Genomic DNA, 21035 nt, shown 5'->3' on the forward strand with positions numbered 1-21035 from the left:
ATTTAATTTGGACGCGACTTTCCAGACGTACCGCTGTCAGCCTGTTTAGATGGTGAATCCTAATTGCCGCGATGCGGTTCCCAGGGCACTGGGCGGGGGTCGCCGCCGGCCGCAGCGGGAACACGGGGCAGCCGGGGAGCGGTACGGGGGGCCGGGGCTCCGCTTCCGCCTCCTGCTCCTTCCCCTACCAGGGGCGCGCACCGGTCAGCCCGCACCTCTGCGGCGGCAGCAGGTATGGTACGAAGGGCTTATTTTATTTATGGGGTTTTTTACATTCTCTCCCTCCGTTTATTGCTGCGAACCTCACCCCAGATCTCTCCTGTTCTCTTTTCCTATGAAAAAAAAAAGAAAAAACCAAAAAAAAAAAAAAAGAAAAGAAAGGGATGCGGCAGATTCTGATGGAAGTGACAGCAAACTATCCTCCAAACCGTAGCCATAGGAATGCGAACCTGGTTTGCCTTTCTCAGTGGAGGTGGCTGGAAGGGGAAAATACTAAGCCCGCAGATGAATGAACATTGTGCTGCTTGTCAGCAAGTGGTAGGCGATTAGGAAACCCTAATTAAGCGTGAGGAAGGTGCAAAAAAGTTTTTTCCCCCCTCGTTTCCGTGTGGTACTTCCATCCTCGTTGGCCTGTAGACGGTCTTTGGTGAGGGAGTGCTCTTGCTTTTCATGTTAAATCCTGCATCCTTTAAGAACTCAGAGCACTGTGGCGTCTATATACGTTGCCTGAGGAAATCTGAAAAGGTTCTTGCTGAGCAAAAAAATTTGGGTACTGGGTGTGGAGATGATAGCTCTCAGGAAAAAACCATCTCAAGCTGTCTTCTCCATCTTCTTATTTCCCTGTTCTTGTTTCTGAATTACTTTCTATGGCATTTAATGTAAAAGATACCAGAATATTTTCCCCAAAATTGATTCAGGTTTCTCACTATTTGGCTTCACCATCTTTCTTCTCTTTGTTAGTTTCCTCTAGAAGCAGTATAAAAATACTGTCGAATACAGTGTGAGTGTAGATTAAATTCTAGCCTTTGAGCTACATTCCTACAGTTTGTCGAAGTCAATTTGCTGCATTTCTCTGCTTGGGGAGAAAGCTGGAGGCATTCCTTTCTACTACTCATACATGGCCTACCTTTGGTAGATTTTTAGGACCTATGGTAAAGAAACAGTCTTTCTGAATTGTAACTGTTATTGATTTAGATGTTTGTGTAATATTCTGTAGATTGCTTAATTGGAAAAAAATTACTTTGAGCTATGCATCTGTGCTCATTTACATGGGCTTTGTAGCCTTTTTATCTGGTGCTTTCAAATTAGAAGTAACAGAGCCATTTTCCCTTAGAATTTAATCTCTGTTTAAAAGGCCAGAGGAGAAAACAGGTATTAGAAATATGTGTTCAAGCCATGATTAACTTAAAACGTGTCTAGTCATTTTGTGTTGCTGGTTTTGGTTTTCATTTTCTGTTTTTTGTTTGGTTTTTTTTTTTTTTTTTGTGCATCGCTGTCTTTACAGGTTTTTTTTTGGTTTTTACTGTATCATTCTGTGACATTGCACATTGTTGTGTTTGGTGATCTAAAAATAATTTTGAGTCATGGATTTCTCAGGAGATGCTGTCACATATTTAAGATGGTCTTTTCATGTGTACTTTTAACATAAAACACAGAGGCCCTTCAATTAGTTTATAGGCATAAATTAAAAATTGGACTGCAGGAGCTGTCACATTATTTCGCTGTGTGACCTCGGTAAACAGTAACTATGTAGGGAAGCAGTTCTAATACAGTAGCTACAGATTGTGGAACCATTTTTAACACTGCAGATCTTGCTTTACTCTAGCTAAGAAACAGATTTAAGAGACTGGGGCATTGCGTTTCACTTGTGAATCTTCAGGCCTGGTTCTTTTTTATGTGCTTTACAGACACAAGAGCACAATTCCATTGGTCTCTGGTGGAATTCCTCTTGGTATAAATAACAGGAGAAGAGTGTAAGACAATTAATTTCAAGAATTTGTTCCCATGTATTTCCATAGTGTCTGTTGAAACCAGTTCTTTATTTGTTAGTTATGTACTGCTCTTGACGGGAGTGGATCTCACAGTCCGAGACAAAACATCCACAAGCACCTGGGGCATGTGTGCTGACTCCAGTTCCTTACGTGCGCCACAAGTACGGGAGGCTGGGATAACTGCGTGGTCAGGGTGGGTGTGTGAAGTCCACAGTGGTTCAGAGGGTTGGCTGTGGGCCAGGGGTATGGCACTGAGCAGATGGGGTGTGAGTGGGCAGCCAGAGTTTTCCCCTTTAAAAGGTGGCATAGAAGGCTTGAGCATTGTGGTAGGAATAGCGGAGCTGAGGTGCCATGCATAAGGCAGCCTCTGTCCTTTAATGCTCAGGTGCTTCAGCTCTGTTTTGGTCTGTAAGTAAACTGCAGTTTAGAGCTTAATAAGCAGTCTTGTCCCAGTTGAGCTATTTCTTGGTTCCTGGTTGGATCCAACATCCAGATCTACTGAGGGCAGTAGAAAGACACCCAGAATGCTTCTGCATCAGCCCTGTGAGGGCCAGCTGCTGAAATTTTGTGTGGGAGGGCATAAGAGTATTTATGCCTGGTGCTTTCTTAGTCATCTTCCTCACTCTTTCCCTTCCTAGTTGTTTTTGTATAGTTTTCTATTATAGTTAATAAGATGCATTTTAGATTTGTCCAGCTGGCTAGGATGATGGTGTGGGCTGGTCTTTATCTAGAAAGCAAGTGCCAATGCTTATCATAAGAGAGTGTAATTGTAATAATTGTTTGGTTGTTTGTATATTATTGGAGATAAATTGAACTCTAGAGTGAGATCCTGCATTCAAATAACCATATCAGTCATTGAAGCTCACATTAAGAGCCAAGGACCAACAGTGGTGAGAGCAAAATAACTATATCAGTATTGTTAAATCCATACATTGTAGGTACAATAGCAAATAAGTAGTTCTTGTCAGGATCACTCATTACAGAATATCAATAGAGTAGTAAATGAGTGATTTTTAAAGTGTTCAGGCCTTCTCGTAAAAGGACCAGTCTAATATTTTCTTGCTAAGTAAAATCTATTGCTATTATATCTCAGTGTATATGACTCTTCGAAGACTTTGATTTAAAAGTGATTTCTTGCAGTGCAAGTATATTCCTGGCCTAGTTTCACAGTTCTGCTTTCAAGTCATTAATATGTTTACTTATGATTATTCAGGTGAATGGGGTTTGAAATTAATTGGTGTTTTTCAGGAAGAACTACTTGCCAACAAAACAGTAGATGACTTTTAAACTCTTGCCTGTTAAAACAGGGGTGATTGTTTATTACGTACATTTCAAAACCACAAAATAAATTTCTTATGCAGTTACATAAAGCACTCTAGAATTGTTAATAAGACAGGATAAGTAATTTATAGAGTAAATTATTTAACAAGTCGTGAGCTTGTGCTAAAAAAGGCAGGTTTAAATTCATTAGAAGCTCAGAGCTGTTGGTATTTTGAGGTTTTTTTCATTTGATATTTCTAAACTGTTGTAGATTAAATGTAATATAAAACTGGCTACAGGGCCTCTCAACCCCCAGCCCCTTCCTCCTCAAAGCAACTTTTGGCTGTGCATCATTGCATGAACTTGGCTCGATTGAGAAGTTATTTCTGGTGACTTGGAATTGTATAATAAAACATGAGACACCAGGCTACAAATTGTTAAGGGGACTTTGGACAGTGGTGACATAATAGCTGCTTTTAGGATATTGTCCTTTTACTTTTCAAATCTTTTAAAGATCTGGGTAAATGGTTAAGGTGAGTGGAAAGTAAGAACTGAAAATTGGTTTTCTAATTTCTAGGCTCTAAAAATACTCCAAATATCACAAAGCATTGGATTTTGTATATACTGGGGTTCTTCTTTTGATCTCAGGGAACCTTTTGTGTGTCTTGTTTTAGTCCTTGTCCTTATGGTTTGTGAGGACTGATGTGGCTCCTGGGGGTCTCCACTCTGGCTGTCAGGCTGAGGCGAAATAGCTCACAAGGCTGGAAGAGAGCAGCATCCATCAAGAGAAGCTCCCTATGGGCAGGGTGGCAGGAACGGTCTCTCCCTCTTTGTCTTTGGTCACTCAAGAATTTTGAGAGGTTTTACATTTATATACTGAAATGAAAGCTGTTTATATAAATTCAAGAATTTGGTCTTGAATACGCTGTTTTCAAGAAATTTCGACTTCTTTCCATACTAATGAGAAAACAGGGCTCGGCAGTGCAGCCTGTGATATCTTTAGGATGACATTTTCCAGATTTCTCAGGTTCTATTTTTTCTTCATTATTTTTATGCTGCCAAGTGTAAGGGAGAAAGTAGCTTAGCAATATTCTGGATCCCTAATCACTGTAAAGTAAAAAATTTTACATAACTAAACAAGGACCTTATTTCTCCATTTTGGATTTCGTTTTAAAGTGAAGAGGGATCCCCCGTCCCCCTTTATTTTTTTTTGATTTCTATTCTCTCTCCTCTGTGTTTGTCATCTGTCATAACACAAATGTCTAACACTATGTCAGTGAATGTGGCCATCCAGATACCCTTGCCCAAGCAGGATGAGTGTAATGAGTAATAAAAAATGAAAAACGGAGGAAAGAGCTCTAAAACTGTTTCAATGTTTTGTTGATGTATATTTAGCTTTTTACGTGTGAAAAACCACTCTTTCAAAACTGTCCTTTGAAAAGTGAAGCACTGATGGTATAAATTCACTAATTCATATGCATTTCAAATGGAGAAATAAATCCGTAGAAGTTTGAAAGCCCGTACTGCCTAGGATGTGAATATGCTCTGCTACTGGATGCTGTTTGTGTCTGCAAAAGTCTCTTCATCCAGATGTATGTAGGCATATAGCTGCTATTAAAATCAAATATAATTAGGATGCTTCTTAATTCCTGTTTGATTATGAGTCTGTATTTTCAGAAACTGCAAGAGGCAAACCAAACTACTCCCCTTCCTGAATGGTGTGTTTTATATAGCTACCGTTAAGCATAACATTACAGAGTCACAGAATCACAGAATGGATAAGGTTAGAAGGGACCACCAGTGGTATCACCTAGTACAACCTCCCTGCTCAAGAAGCTTACTCTAGAGCACGTTGCACAGGACTGTGTCCACATGGTGCTTAAATATCCCCAGTGAGGGAGACTCCACAACCTGTCTGGGCAATCTGTTGTACGGTCACCCAAAAGTAAAGTTGTTCTTCCCTATGTTCAGGTGGAACTTCTTGTGCATCAGTTTATACTCGCTGCCTCTTGTTCTGTTGCTTGACACACTGAGAAGAACCTGACTTCGTCCTCTTGGCACCCTCCCTTCAGTTACTTGTGTATATTGACAAGATCCCCTCTGAGTCATCTCTTCTTGAGGCTGAACAGGCCCAGCTACCCTAGTCTTTCCTCATATGAGAGATGCACCAGTTCCCTAATCATCTTCGTACCCCTCTGCTGGACTTTCTCAAGTAGCTCCATGTCTCTCGTGTCCAGAGGAAATGGACACAGCACTCCAGATGGTGACCTCACTGGAGCTGAGTAGAGGGGCAGGATCACCTGCAGTGACCTGCTGGCAATGCTCTTCCTAATGCACCCCATGATACCATTGGCCTCCTTGGCCACAAGGACACACTGCTTGCTCATGGACAGCTTGTTGTCTGCCAGGACCCCCAGGTCCTTCCCTGCAGAGCTGCTTTCCAGGTCAGCTCCCAGCGTGTGCTGGTGCCCGAGATTATTATTCCTCCCCAGATGTAGGACCCTGCATTTGCCTTTGTCAAATTTCAGGCAGTTCCTCCCTGCCCATCTCTCCAACCTGCTGAGGTCCTTCTGAAGGGCTGCACAGCATTGTGGGGTATCGGTCACTCTTCCCAACTTTGTGTCATCAGTGACCTTGCTGAGGAGGCATCTGTCCTTTCATGCAAGTCACTGATGAATAAGTTAAACAACAGTGGGCCCAGTATTGAACCCTGGGAGTTCACCACTGACAGGCCTCCAACTAGACCCTGTGACATTGATTATGACCCTCTAGGATCTGCTGGTAATCCAGTTTTCAATCCACCTCACTGTCCACTCCCACAGTCCACACTTTCTAAGCTTGCCTATGAGGATATCATGTGACACAGTGTCTAAAGCCTTGTTGAAGTCGAGGTAGGCAATATCCACTGCTTTCCCTCATCCATCCAGGTAGTTGGCCCATCATAGTAAGCAATCAGGTTGGTCTAGCATGATTTTCCTTTAGTGAATCCATGGTGACTACTCCTGATCCCCTTCTGGTCATCCATGTGCATTGAGATGGCCTCCAGAATAAGGCACTCCGTCATCTTTCCAGCGATAAAGGTGAAGCTGACTGGCTGGTAGTTCCCTGTGTCCTCTTTCTTGCTCATTTTGAAGATACCTTTCTTACTGTCGTTGACATCCTTGGCCAGAATTAAGTGCAGATGGATCTTGGTCTTCCTCATCTCATTTATGCTTACTCTGACAACATCTCTGTAGTCTTCTCAAGTGGCCTCTTCCTGCTTTCACCTCTTCTGTATCTCCTGTTTGTGCTTCACTTTTAACAGGAGTTTCTTATTCACCCATGCATGTGTCTTGCCCTCTTTGCTTCACTTCTTGCTCATCAGCATGCACTGATCTTGAGCCTGGAGGAGGAGATGCTTGCATATTGATTGACGAGCTCTCTTGGACCCCTCTTCACTGCAGGGCTCATTCCCATTGGATTCTTCCAAAAAGGTCCCTGAAGAGGCTAAAGTTAGCTCTCCTGAAGTCCAGGGTTGTGGTTTCACTTGCCACCATACAAGGGGCTGAACTCTACAATCTCACGGTCACATTGCATAATTGTAGTGAATTTACAGGAAAGGAGCCATGCCATGGAAATTCTGTTGTGAACTTGCATTTATTTTTTTAAATTTTCATGTAAGAAAATGACCTGCATTGAGTGTTGATCATCGACAGAGGTTATAGCAGAAACTTAAATATATTTAATACCAGTTCAGCTATACATTTCTGAGTTGTGTTATCATTGTTAGGTTACATTCTTGGAGATCAGATTTGAGGTCAGTATTCTTTTATTCTTAGACAAGGCCTGAAGCAGTGAGATTTTCTTTTTCAGAAGTAAGATTAAAATGGAAGAAATAATGCCAAAGGTGTCCAAGGCATTTTCAGGGGCACTTTAAGAGATCATAATCTCTGAATCGTGTAACTTGAACTTTACTTTTGCTAAGTCCTGATCTAGCAAGGTAATTAGATGCCCTTTATTTCAGAGGGAATGTGAGTCTGAGATTCTTGCCTTCTTAAAATCGGTGACAATAATGGATGGAATTAGTGTTTCACTAGGGTAGTTTAGAGTATATATGTGAAGGATGAAAAGAACCTTGATTCAAGCATTTTCCTGCCTGTTTTAAGTTAGGAAGAGATGGGACCTGTTGCTCCATCACTTGATGTGTTTTTGACTTGCAGCTTTTTTTGCTTTTCCAATGTTTTCATACTGTACAAAATGCATTGAGGCATGAGGAAGCTCAGATTATTTTCGTAGGGAAGCCTTTTACAAAGTCTTAGATAATTTTGCATTGAAATGCAACTGCAAAACAGTTGCACCTGCAGGTACTACTATGGATCGATAGAGGGTATATGGTTCATTGTATACAGTTGTCTGATGTAGAAATAAAAGAAAGGCAATGCATTTATCAAAGTTAGTCTGTTTCCAGACTGTTGCTGAAACAGACAAAGTAGTGAAATGGCGAAACTTTGGAAGTCCTTTTGGAAGAGTCTGTCCACAGAGCTATAGTTGGGGCTGGGAAAGTTGCCTGCTTTTCTCTTGATTTGACACTCGAGCCAGCAGTTTTAGATTTAAATGAAATTAGTCTTACCTTCTCAATTTCCTAACCATACATGTAAAACTAAGTAAGGCTGTGTTGAGCAGGTATCTTGTGAAGCACATTGCCCCACATCACGTGGTCAGATGCTGTACTCCATACGAAGGGTGTATGGGGTGTGACTTTTCCCATTCTTTTGCATCAACTACCTGCTTTCCTGAATGTCATATGGCATAGCAAGCATATGTGAATAAATCATGTGCCCATACTGAGCATGTCAGTCTTACTGGGTAGGGACTAGGAGACTTTTCACAGCATGTGCTGTGGGTGTTATGTGATGGACTTCTGAATCGTGTCTAGGACTGTCCCAGCCCTCAGCATTTAAAATCTGGCATCTCCCTACTAACGATATAGTGAAGGCAGTTAACTCAGCTGGCTATTCTCCTGCCAGCAATGGAGAACTCACTTCTTCCAGAAAGTGATTCAGGAGGCTAAATTACATTCCTACTGCAGATTACCCAATGGAGTCATCCTCTTTCCTCTCCACTGATTATAAGAAAATATTGGGGACTTAGTTCACTGGAGTGAGGGGCAAAACCAAGATCTTCCTTTTAGCGAGCAGAGTCATTCTTTAGAGTAAACTGATTTTTGTGGTTCCAGGTGAAACATTTCAGCATGCATGTGAAGGGCTGCTCTGCTAGAAGCAGAACATGGGTCTGAACCAAGGTCTTGCATGTCAGCATCTTAACTGCTCGTCCTGTATGGTGTACAGATGTGGGCTTGCCTTGGTTCTTCCTGGCTGAGTTGCCTTCTTTGGCATATAGTATTCAAATATGCTTTTGGGTCCAGGAGCAGGACAGTCTGTTTAGCTAAAAGGCTGTGACACTTATTTGTGTAGTGAGACAGCTGCATCCTGCTCCTTCTCCACTATGTGTTCAATTACAGTAAAAATTAGAACAGCACAAACAGGTAAGATTGAGATTGCCCTCTTTCAGGTTGCTTTATAAGTATGGTATTTTCTGAGAAACTGGGATCACATTCCCTTAGGAAGCAGAAGGATTTGAACATGGAACCCCTGGACATTATTTATAGCTGGAGCATTATTTATGGCATTTCCTTCAACTCTGTGATCTTCAACCTCACACAGAGATGTCTCTCTTTTTGTTTTTTTTTTTTTTTTCTCCCCCACCCCCCCCAGCTGAATCTATCTGTTGAATATGGGTCTAGTTCAGGAAGCTGAAATTTCTTTTTTCCTTTTCTCCACCCACTAAATGGGTGAATAGTCTACTGCATATTCATCTCCTATTCTTCCCTCCAGTCTTGCCTCTTTTAATTATTAGAAAAAGGTTTTGGAACACAATATGCATACTGTGATCCTTACCTGGTAAACATATATACTGTAGTCTCCAGCTGGGAGCAGTTTTGTTGACTTCATGGGTCTAACTAAGCATATGCTGAAGTGTGTTAAGTTTGGAGTGGTGGTAAGTAAGCATCTTTTTAAGACTGCTGTGTGCATATTTATAAATATTGAGAAAATTAGAATAGATTTACAAATATTTTCGATTGGTGCAAATCCATGTGACATCAAGGCACCTAAATAAAAAAATATTAATGCTGGATACTGCTTCTGCAGTACATATCACTGCAAATCCTGGATCAGGATTTGTGTGCAATGACTGTCATGTTGCCTGAAGCCTATGTCATTTGAGGGATGTGAACCGAGGTGGCACAGCTGCAGAAATAGATGCCACTTGTCCTGGAGGTGGGTGTGGGTGGAAAAAAGACTGTCCATCTTCCCTGCTCTGGACGTTTCTCCCAACTGTTCATGAAATTCCTGTCTGCATAGAGACAGGGCAGTTGTTCCTTCAGTTTACGTGGTCTGGTAGCATGCATAGTTTTCGCTAGGGCACGTCTGCAGGTTCTTACGACTTTCAATGAACGGTTTAACTTGTAGCAGCTTTGCTCTTCTTTTTTTTCACTCTTTCTGAAATGAAAGGTTTAGGAGGTGAGCTTCCTAATAGTTGGAGATATCACCAAAATGTCTACTCAGTCTTATATTTGCAGGTGAACACCTTTACCGTGTACATCCTGGGACAGGGGCAATGCTGCAAAAGGTGTGTAGGAAGGAGTGCTGAAAGGTGTGCACATCAGTGCGGTGTGGTCATGAGAACTGTAGGCAGAAATATGCTGGTGGATGAAAGGAATACTACTCTACTCATAAGCAATAACAAGGACAAAAGCTGCAGAGGTAAATGAAGAATTCTGTGAAAGTAGTGGTGGTGAAGAGAAGGCAGCTTTGCAGAAATAGTGAAGAAGTTTGAAGAATACTGCTGCAAAAGATGTCACCTTTTGAAACAGGTACATGCAGGATAAGAGTTTTGTTTGAAGGTAAAATGGTAGAGAAGGTGACCTAAGACTTTGACATTATATTAAAATGGAAAATTAATACTTACAAAAGAGTATGTTTTCCTAAAATATAACAATAAATACATCCATGAGCGCATTTTTAAGTAAAAGTTAATGACATTCTGGAAGGGGCAATGTGTATATGTCACATAGCAGAACAGAAATACAAGAAGAAAACTGAAAGACAGACACAGAATGCTTGTCTGTGTGTACCATTGCAACTGAGAATTTTCCCAGGATCAAACTGGCCTAGTACAGGAACATGGAAAGTTATGGAAACAGTAGCAGCAATTTGGCATTCAGCAGAAGTATTTAATATACTCTGGATACTGACAAATGTGCAGAAAATATAATAAACACATCATTATGCTAATATATGCAGTATGAGTAAGAAGCTACTTATATTAAATGAAGAATGGGATTCCTCAAGTGAAAGAATGCTAATGGAAGCTATAAATTCAAAAGATTGACTAACTAAAATAAGAAGTGGACTATGCAGTAATGTAAATAAATGTGATAAAAGAAATTTAAATAGGTAACTATGAAGAGCACATGAATGTGGAACAGTGAAGAATGCCTCTGAAAGGGTTTAGCAAAAAAGCAATATCAGTGCTGTTGAAATGCTCTCTGAAAAATGCATTGGTTAAATATAAGATTCACTTGGACGTACAGAAGGTGGCAACTTGTTCTGGGCCTGGAAGAGTGAGGTAAATGTCAAGAGAGTCAATATCACAGAAAGTCAAAAGGACAACCCATAACCCTTTTGGAATGCTTTGGTAACATAATGTGAAGTTTTATTCGTGTATGTCTTTCATTAAGAGACAAGAATGTCTTCAAGAAGACATAGATCTGTGATCAGGGCTACACAAGATGTTTCACAGGTCTTGGGAAGGAGTGTGGGAAATCAGTTGTGACCCATGGAAGCAGATGGTATCATTTGAAGAATGGAAAAACATCTACCAGTTGGGTTCTCTGTGTAATAATTGCATAGAAAAGGGGTAGAGATTATGGCCATATGTAGTCTCTCAAGACTTAAGTAAAAACAGAAGAAAGAAACTTTTTGTGGGTTATGGAAAAGGGAATATTGTTTGAGATGTCAGGAGTCAAATTGTTCAGCAAATTTAATGTATTAACAGGATATAGATGGATTTTCTTGGATAGATGTCCTTAAGTTTTGCATCTTCTCTCCATCATTTGGAAGTCGTACCTTTTAATCTGTATTTGGCATGGGATGAACTGAATGCAGTGGATGAGACAGTGGACAGTGTAGCCAGTACGTCAGACATACATCTCGATGATCCAATGAATATCAGACCACATCGAATGGAGTATTTGACATTCTAAGAGCCAGTAGTTTTAAACTGAATAAAGCCAAGTATTAATGTCTAACAGTGGAAGTAGTATATGTGGGGGAAGACTGACCTCAGAGGAAAGTTCAGAAGGAAATTCTTATGTTGAGTCAAACAGTGAAGGAATACTGAACATGTTAAAACCCGGAGATAGGAAAAAACCTGTTGTGAGGGATACTGATTTATGTCAAGTGCTATCTAGCTCCAAAGGACATGCAACTACCACAGACATCTCTTCCACAAGGTCACTGCCTGAGCATGGGTGCCTAAAGAGAATTCAAAGGTTTTGACATTAACCAAGAAGCTTTAATGTTTTGACTCACTGAAGGACATAAAAAGATGCACATAAAGGACAGTTATGAGGAATCTTGCTGTGCTGTTATGGAACTGATGTTTTGCCATTCTCGTTTGCATGAAGGACAGTGATAGCTAGAAGAGGTGGTGTATGCAACTGCTGAAAAGAGTATTTACATTACTACTTTTTGAAGAGTCACTGCACACGTGGTTCTGTGGAAGAAAGAAATGTCACATGTATTTGTGTTTATTTATTCCTTTGAGATGCTCTTTCTTCCTTGCAAACCAAATAATAACAAAATTAATAATAACAAACCCAATAATAATAATAATAAAAATTAGCTTTATGTCTGCTTTCTGTTGAGTAATAATGAAAAGCCACATTCACTGCTCTCCTTTTTTATGTGAATTTATTGTGTGATTTTTAGCATATATATTGTAAAGGGGCTATATCGGAGTTTAAACCTCCTCCTAGCAGTCTGCAGAGATTACTTCATACACAGGGGATGAAAACATGTTTTCTAGGTAAGTACAAGGTCAGAGATTAAGACATTTTTTGAATAAATAGGTCATTGTTTGGCCAGCTGACAATAAAAAGGAATATCAGCATTTCCAAAATACCTTTGCTAAAGAAAAGCTAGACTATAGTTGTCAGTTGTTCTCTGGAGAAATGTCAAAAATTGATGTCTTGGTATCAAATGTATAAACTTACAGACCTCAAGGAGAAGGACAGGTCCCTGAATGGAGAAAATACTTAAATAAGTCTTGCATGCATTTGGGAGAAAGTAATTTTGGAGGTGGAATTCATCAAGGGCATGAATCTTAAATCTGGAAAGCTGCATGAAATGTCTTGAGAGTTTGTTTGATTTGGTAGTCTGCTATTTGAAGAAAATAGAACAAACACCTTGAAGCCAAATCAGAAACGTAAGTAAGCCCAAAGGTGTTTTACGTTTCATTTTCCCTGCCTTATAGTAACTGTTTGCTTAAACTTTGCATTCTAGACATACTAATTTATTTTTATTTTTGCCTTCATGCTGTAAAGAGGAAACTAAAGCTGGCTGGCAAACTGTGGGCTTTCCATTTTCTAGGCAGTTGTAGCAGTAAGCAACAGCATGGATCTGCTCCTTCACTGCCATAACAAGATGGTATCTCCATTAAATTCCTGTTTTCTTCTGCTTTAAGATGGTGGCTTGGCACTTATTGTTCAGGATGGTGGCTTTGGAGAAGCAGTTTGCAGTGGCATCTGTGTGCTACTGATTGGATAATCATAGTATATTGATGTGGAATAGAATGTCTGGGGCGCACTGCCTCCTGGTAGTTGACACAGCTATGCATCCTGAACAGGGAATTCTTGAAGGTAACTGTGATCTCTGATCTTTGCTGTGAGATGCTGAGTCCCAAATTGTTCTGAACAGCTTGTTACTTGAGTGTAGTCTATGTGTAGTGCAGGATTTGCTCAAAAAAGGGCATGCCTATGTCTGTGAAGAAAGATCCCAGAGTTAATTATTTTGCCTCCAGAGCTGTTGTACTGGCACGTGGAGAGCTACCTCCTGTAATCTTCCATGACTCATGGTTAAATACTCTAAATGGGAGGAAAGAACCCTTAAGGAACCCGTGATACTGGCAAACAGTTTTTTACTCTTTGTGAAATACAATGATTCACAGTTTAAAAAAAAAGAAAACAACCACCAGAGCACTTGCTCTGAATTTGTCAGGAGACATCAGGCAGCCAAGGAAGGAGTTGAGCACCTGCTTGTAAAATAGCTGAATGATAAGTAAGTCCTCCATGAACTAACTTGACACTCTGCCTCTTTTCTGAGTTATGGCACGGTCTTTTAGCAGTGGAAGTTCTGTTTCTTGAGGTTGTCTTCATGAAAACTGGCAGTTATGGTACCAGATAGATAAAGCAAAATATAACAAAATGATTGAAGTAAACCTGTATATCTGTAGAGAGGACTTGTTGTTGATCATTGCTTGCTGTTAAGAGATTCCTTCCTAGAGGGATCTTGGTCCTGTGTAGAACGATTTCTTGATTGAGCAGAGATTGTATCATTGGTACCTACATCTGTCTGAAACCTCACATTCCTGATGTACAACATTATGTAGGTCTCTGCTTCGTTTTCCAACCATATGAGTTCACACCACTTGAGCATTACTTTAAATTTGGTTTCAGAGGGGCTGCAGTTGAAATCTATTTGAATATGCCAAGTTTCATCAAGTATTTTGTCAAGCTTACAAATTCTGCGTGATCTTAATGCATAACCATAAAGCAGGCCAGGTTTGTTGAAAATGGCCCTAAGTTTTAGCTTACCTTTTGATGAACTTGGCATGACAATTGTAGTTTGTAAGAAGATACAGCACTAAGGAACTTTGCAATGTTTAATCGTTAATGTTAAAATAAAACCCTCACAGTAGTGTAGACTGGGGACATACATGATTTGTCATTATATGGTAGTTCATCTACTGACAGTTCAATGTGTGAAGTATGCTGCCTTTTTTCTCTAAAGGCTCAGTGAAAAAACAACTCGGACTATGAAGTTTTCCCAAAGTTCAGAAACATTTCACCAGCGAATATGAAAGTTTTTAAAAACTTTTTTTCCTAGCTGTATGAACCAGAGCTAGACATATAATTGATTTATTTTTTGGAGTGTTAAGCAAATATGTTTCCCATAAAGGGAGTTTTCTGGCAACAGAAATACTTTTGGAACTGCATTACAGTATTACTTGTTTGCGTCTATATTCTTAAGACTAGCGTATACTGGGGTTTTTTTCAGCATGTCCTTATAGCTCCAAATGGAGTAATATACTTTAGCATACATTAAGCTGGAGGAAACAGTTAGTTAGGAAGGCCAGTTTTTTTCAGGTTAAGGAAAAGATTTGAAACTTGCAATGAAATCTTTGAACTTAGAGAGGAACAAAATAATCTAGACCGCTTTAAAGATCAGAACCTGCTTTCTCTTTGTGCTTTTGCAATTCAGAGTTTGCTTCACTGACATTATACATAATCTATCCCTAGTGTTTCACTTGCATAATGAGAAGAATTGAAGACAACTCTCTTAAAGGAGATCCTACTTGGGGGAGTTAGGTCTTTTACAACAGGATTTTAAGCTATCATTTCCAGAATGTTGTAGCAGTGATGAAATGTGAATGTGTGACATTATTCAATAGCTGCTGAAGTGTGCTGAGATAAATGTGTTATTGTAGGTTGCAATCTGCAGTCAGTAGGTGTGTGATTCTGAATGCCTTTATTAGAGTTAATGAGTAGTTTACAATGGGGAGATTAAAGGTCTGAAAGCAACTATTGTTTACTGATTACTCATTGAAGGAGAGGCAGAATGCTATAGTATAATCAAGCAAATAGTATTGTAGGCAGCAGCAGATTTGGTTTAGAGGCAGCAGTCAGTATTTGTGATCTGATATGTGTGATCTCTCTGGGTACTATCCAGCCAGGTTTTGGCGGTGCTACGCTCTGCTGTGGTGTGCAGTGGGAGCTTCCAAGCTCTCCATGTGACTTCAGCCATCTGTGAGTCAGTATGTTTTTCTTCTGTGCTACAATAAAAATCTTCAGTTAAAGAATAGGGTGGATGTTCTTAAGGGCAGGCAGGCAAATTACATTTCTTGGCATCGCCCACTGCAAGTCAAAGCTCTTAGAGTATTAATGTTTGATGATAAGTAACATTAAGGTAGAGTAGTTGTGAAGAAGGTAAAAATAGACTTCAGAAAGGGAGAGGTTTTATTTCAGGTCTCCCTCTAAATTAAGCAGAAGAACAACTTCCCCTTACAATGTACAGCTACATCATTCTACTCCTTTCTTTCTCACTGCTATGACATAGCTGCAGAGGCTTAACTTAAAGCAGACTTGTTAAGCAAGTAAGGAAGCGTAAGGGGACATGACCTGCTTCCTGTAAATTACATCTGTCCACTCCTTCTTGCAGGATTTCCAACTGCATGAAATTTGCTTTACTGTCGTGTTCTGTACTGAGATTGTTTTTACCAGTGTATTGTAGAGCAGTTATTGAGTTAGTTGCACTTAGACTAAAATTCTTCTGTGTCCCTATTCAAAGTATCGTTGTGGAAATCAGTGGTTTCTTTTGGTTCTCTCAGTTAGGAACTGGAATTGTAAATCATTCATCTTAGAGAATCTGCTCTGATTTCTTTTAGGGAATACAATAAGAGAAGGAAAAAAGGTACCATAAATTCATGCCACTACTTCTTCCCAAATGTTGTCCTTTTGGTCTATTCCCTAATGGACCAGCACTGATCTTTTATATAGATTGTGTGCTCATACTCAGATCTTTGTTCGATGTAAATTGTGGTAGCTTCATTGGCTTCAGCAGAGCTGAGCTGTTTTACACTGAGTCTTAATACAGGATGTAGTACACTGACATATTTCTGTACAACATTGTAAGTTATGTCAAGTTCTGCAGCTTCTTTTAGTGAGTGTTAATGGTTAAGTATTTGTATGATTAAAATTGGAATGTCAGATTTGGATGGGTGATATGTGTGTTTAAGTGATGGGTCTACATTTTGGCAGTGTTTGTCAGAGATATTTTTTTGATGGCTTAATCTTTAGCTCATACAACTGATTCCTCTGTTTATTTTCTTTACGTCTGAGTCTCTTCTCCCTCTGTGTTTCACTGTCCATTTTCCTACATTCCCATTCTTTTGTGATTTCCCTATCTCTGTCTGGTCTTGACAGGATTCCTGTTAGTCCTGTTACTGAGGACAAGATGAGGAGGATATCTTTGATAACTTTATTTTAACATTATGAGGTCCAAGTGACAGAGAAGGTGGTACGTAATTAAATAATAAATTCTTCAGGGCATTTTTAGAGGAAGTATGATCATTCATTTCCAGGATTCTTAGATGAAAGAATTGATAGATTTTTATGTACGATTTCACTGTTTTTACTTGGCAAAATATGTAAACTTATGCACCAACCAACAAACCAATAAAATAGATTAGTAAATGCTGAGATAGGAAATCAGCTCATCTTAAAAATTCAAGAAAGGAAACACAAAATATGAAGGACTCTTATCTTCTAATGAGTACGCTGTGTTGATCTTATCCTGAAAAGTCCTGAAGAACAGTTCACTGTCATATGATGCTGTAGTAATGTGTTCCGTCTAGTGTCATGCATTATCTTTTTACTGCCCTTCTTCTTCCCAAGGGACAGTGAATGCCATTAGAGGAAACTTTTGCTTTTCCTGGTGCGTGGCAAGAGCAAAGCCCAAGTCAGCATTGCGGCTTTAGAGGAGAGCCCAACTCGACTTTGGGATTCTCAAGCTTCTGTTTGGATTTGGGAACACAGTGAATTTCTCTAACGTACCAGCGAAGGTATATGGATGGCCTCTGGGAAAGCAATACACCTTCTTTCTAATTCACCAGATTTCCCTTTAAATAAATTTTAAAAAGTACTTAGAATGAATAAAAGGTTTCTTCTAGCAAAGAACGACTCCTCTTTTTTAGGAGAACCTGCATTTTTGCTTAGTTCAGGATGCTCATGAAAATACAGGTCAATCTCTGTTTGAGTTTTTCTGGGACTAGGCTTATCTTCTGAAAAATCTGGAATCCTATAAATCAGACATTTTTCTGTCCACAATGTCAGAAGAATTGCAGTTTCCACCGATTTCTTCTTCCTAGACTGCATGATTTGCACTGTGAAATTCCTTCTTGCTGCAGAAGAGGTAACGATGCATTATTTGTGAACATTTTAATTTCCGGTCTGTGGGATGTCACTGGTTATTCATAGATCTCACATGGTGATAATACAAAGGACCGGCTTACATACCCACATCCTTTTGGGGTTCAGGCAGATACTAATGCTATGTGAGTGGACTCAGTGCTTTGGTCTAATATGGCAGTTTGTCTTCTCTTATTTTCTGCTTTTCTGTGTAACGTCATGAAGTACAGCCCCTTTCCTCAGTTTTGCCATTACCACACCATGTAGAAAGAACTGAAATTACTTTGTGTCAGGGAGAAAATAAGTTTAGCAAGTGATTAAGTTAACAACATGGGAGAAAAGACTAGGGCAGTTTGATTCTCCCTCAATGTAAGTGAGGATAACTCCACTACTACTATTGAAGTTGGCCCCTTCGCTGTTGTCAAAAGGGACATGTGTCTTGGAGAACAGTGACACTGTAATGCAGCTTTATTTGGCTTTCAGGTTGATTTCCTTTCTTCATTTCCCCTGTGTAAAACTAAACTTTTCCCTTCCAGCAGTGCCCCACAAAGTACCATTTAAATGATGGGGAAGATTTTAAGGACCACTTTTGCTTTGCATATGGTCTGAGTAGGACTTACTTCTAATTGCAGTAGGTCAGCAATCACTACTGACTTTCATACATCAGTGCATGATCTCTGAACACTCAAAGCCCCGGAAGGATCTACTTACATACTTTTTTCTGTCTTGCTTTTTCAACAGTTACATCGCAAATCAAGAAAACTTAAAAAGTATCAATGACAATGAGGTTGGATACTATGTTGGACTTAAAAATCTGTGAGTAGGGGATACTTATCTTATAAAGCTATCTTTTTTTTCTATTTCTTTCATAGAAGCATATGGAGACATTATCAAAGTGTAGACCTCACTTTTTGTGTTAGTGAGAAAAATTGTAAATCTTGCAGTTGAGCCTTGTTGAAATTTCACCCAGACTCTTATTTTAACCATTATTATCATTATGCTTTCCATTATATTTTAAATGAAACATAAATATTACAACAGTTTTATTTGTTTTCCCAGGACTGTGGTGGATTCAGGCTTAAGATTCGTGTCCCGTCAGGCATTTGTGAAAAATGTGAACCTACAATACATGTGAGTAAGAATAATGTCTGTCTTCTAAGTTAAAACTGTCTAACTCATGTTAATTTATTGATTGTTAACTTATTTCTGTCTCTTACCATTTCCTTAATAAAAAAATACTTTAATAATAAGTCAGACTTACAATGTTCTTCTGTCATTAATTGACTTTAAATAAGGTATGTATGGTAAGGAACTGGCAGATCATAAGAACACAATGTGGGATGATAAAAAGACCATGCATTTCATTATCCGGTCTTTTACAGCAGACTTTGTCTGTGTCTTTTGTGGTAAGCAGTGTAGCACAAAGAATGCCTCTCTTGAGCATATGATGTCCCCACTGTGCATCACACTCAGTGACATGGGTTTGACTAGCTGTAGTCTGATTCGATGGGCGGAACATGTTTTCACAAAATTACGGTATATGCCAAGTTGGAAGAGACCTATAAGGATCACTGAGTCCAACTGCTGGCCATGCACCCATTCCCAAGAGCAGCTGCAGTGCATTAGGTGCGTACATGAAACACATCTACTATAATTTGACCAGTACACATGCCCAGAGACTGTGACATGACTGTGAACTGAAGTCCTGGGAGTGACCAGAAGACTTGCTTTGAAAGCTCACACGCTAAACTAATGCACCCAAAGCAAAACATAGGAATGAAGTTGCAATTTGTAGATCATGGACTTCAGAATTGATGCCTGTGCAGCTTTTTGACTGTGTTTTTCTAGATTTCTTATGCTTTAGATTTAACAAAGGCTGAACTGATCGAAGTTCTCTTTTTAGTATGACTTTTTTGCTTTTATCCTAATGAGATCAGGAAGACATTTTACCAAACCTTGAGTTTGTAAGATATTTCTTTGTAATAGGGAAAAACTGCTGAACAGAGAACAGGGTTGATTGTTTTGCTTATGAGATGAAATCACTTTCTGAGCTCTGTTTTCCAAAGAATGGCAATTAGTTCATGTAAGGAAGTGGACATGGATCTTCATTTCTGCCTAAACATTAAGTGCTGTCCTTAATGTGGAACAGTCACTGGAGGAGTGTGAACCAGATCTTCTGAGCCTGTGAGACTTACATATTACTTCAGATAGTCATTAATAAAACAGGTAATCAGTTGGTACCTGTAGTGGGTTTGTGTAGCTAAATAACATTTTTTTTCTGGGAGGAAACTAGGATAAGTCACCTGACTCGAACAGGAAGATATTCCATACCATGTTACGTCAGCTAAAACATAAAAAGAGGAGGAAGAGGTAGCTCTCTCTCTTCTCTTCTGGGGTAGCTGTGTGGAGCGGTTGGGCAGCTCCATCAGGAGAGGAGATCATTGGTTGTGGGGAAGTATCTTTATTTTTAGTTCTTCTCTGTATGCATATTGCTTATAGTGTTTTCTATCTTTGTGTAAATATAAATAATCTTACTTAGCAGCTTCGATCTAGTAGTTTTTCCCTTCCCTCTTTTCCCCCCTCCCTCCATTCCCTCTGGAGGGACTTGGGCACAGGCCCAGTGGGTATGTGGTTGTTCAGCCAAAGTAAACAATAACAGTACCATAAGGGAATAATCTTCTGTAGTAAATTTGTGTGTTTACCTGTGTAAAAATTGCTCAGTGAATTATGGTTATAAAATATGAAATTCCATTTGCACTGACTGTGGAAATACACAATACCAGTAGAAATACACAATAGGAACGTACCGTCTAAGAGACACATTTGCAGAGAAAGACTTAGTGACTCTGCTGGGACAGAATCTCAGAACAAAGCAAATCCAAGTCTGGAATCAAAAGGAATTTTGTGTTACATTTTTACCTCTTTTTCCCATTACTTTAGTGGCTGGGAAGGAATCTGTCAAAATACTATATAGTGATTAGGACACTGAATCTACTCATCTTGCAGGATACTACAAAGAGCAACAGAGCTATAGGGAGCTTATAAGGCAAATAATATAAGGAAACTTAGAGCCTGAGTCTGTTCAGTGCAATAAAGAGAAGACTGAAAAGGAACATCACTGCAATAGGACAACAAATAATGTTTTGAAACTGAAAGAGGGTTGATTTAGATTAGGTATAAGAAAGAAGTTTTTTACAGTGAGGGTGGTGAAACACTGACACAGGTTGCCATAGAGGTGGTGGACGCCTCAGTCTTGGAAACATTCAAGGTTGGATAGGGCTCTGAGCAACCTGGTCTATTTGATGTTGTCCCTGCTTGTTGCTGTGGGATTGGACTACATGACCTTTAAAGGTCTCTTCCAACCCAAACTATTCTATGATTCTGTGGCTTCTATGATCATCTTTGCTTTAAAAGAAGAGTAATTATGATGAGGAAAGCAATCGATTCTCTCCACGACTATGAGTGCAGAGGGAGAAATAATGAGTTTAGTTTGGAAC

General features: G+C 39.6%; 1 protein-coding gene across 2 annotated transcripts in view; it reads left to right on the forward strand.

Moving 5' to 3' along the window:
• Window positions 1–212: 212 nt before the first annotated feature.
• The window catches only part of NTRK2 (neurotrophic receptor tyrosine kinase 2), a 203468-nt gene continuing 182645 nt past the window's right edge, over window positions 213–21035 (forward strand). Inside the window, exons 1-3 of one of the 2 annotated variants that reach the window (XM_018080932.3) lie at window positions 213–232; window positions 18280–18354; window positions 18598–18669. The gene's annotated coding sequence lies outside the window, so the exon portion shown is untranslated. The remainder of the gene's footprint in view (window positions 233–18279; window positions 18355–18597; window positions 18670–21035) is intronic. The other variant, XM_008934200.4, reaches the window with a different exon arrangement.

Source organism: Manacus vitellinus, unplaced genomic scaffold, assembly GCF_001715985.3.
Source record: "Manacus vitellinus isolate BGI_N305 unplaced genomic scaffold, ASM171598v3 scaffold_50_pilon, whole genome shotgun sequence".
Taxonomy (NCBI): Eukaryota; Metazoa; Chordata; class Aves; order Passeriformes; family Pipridae; genus Manacus; species Manacus vitellinus.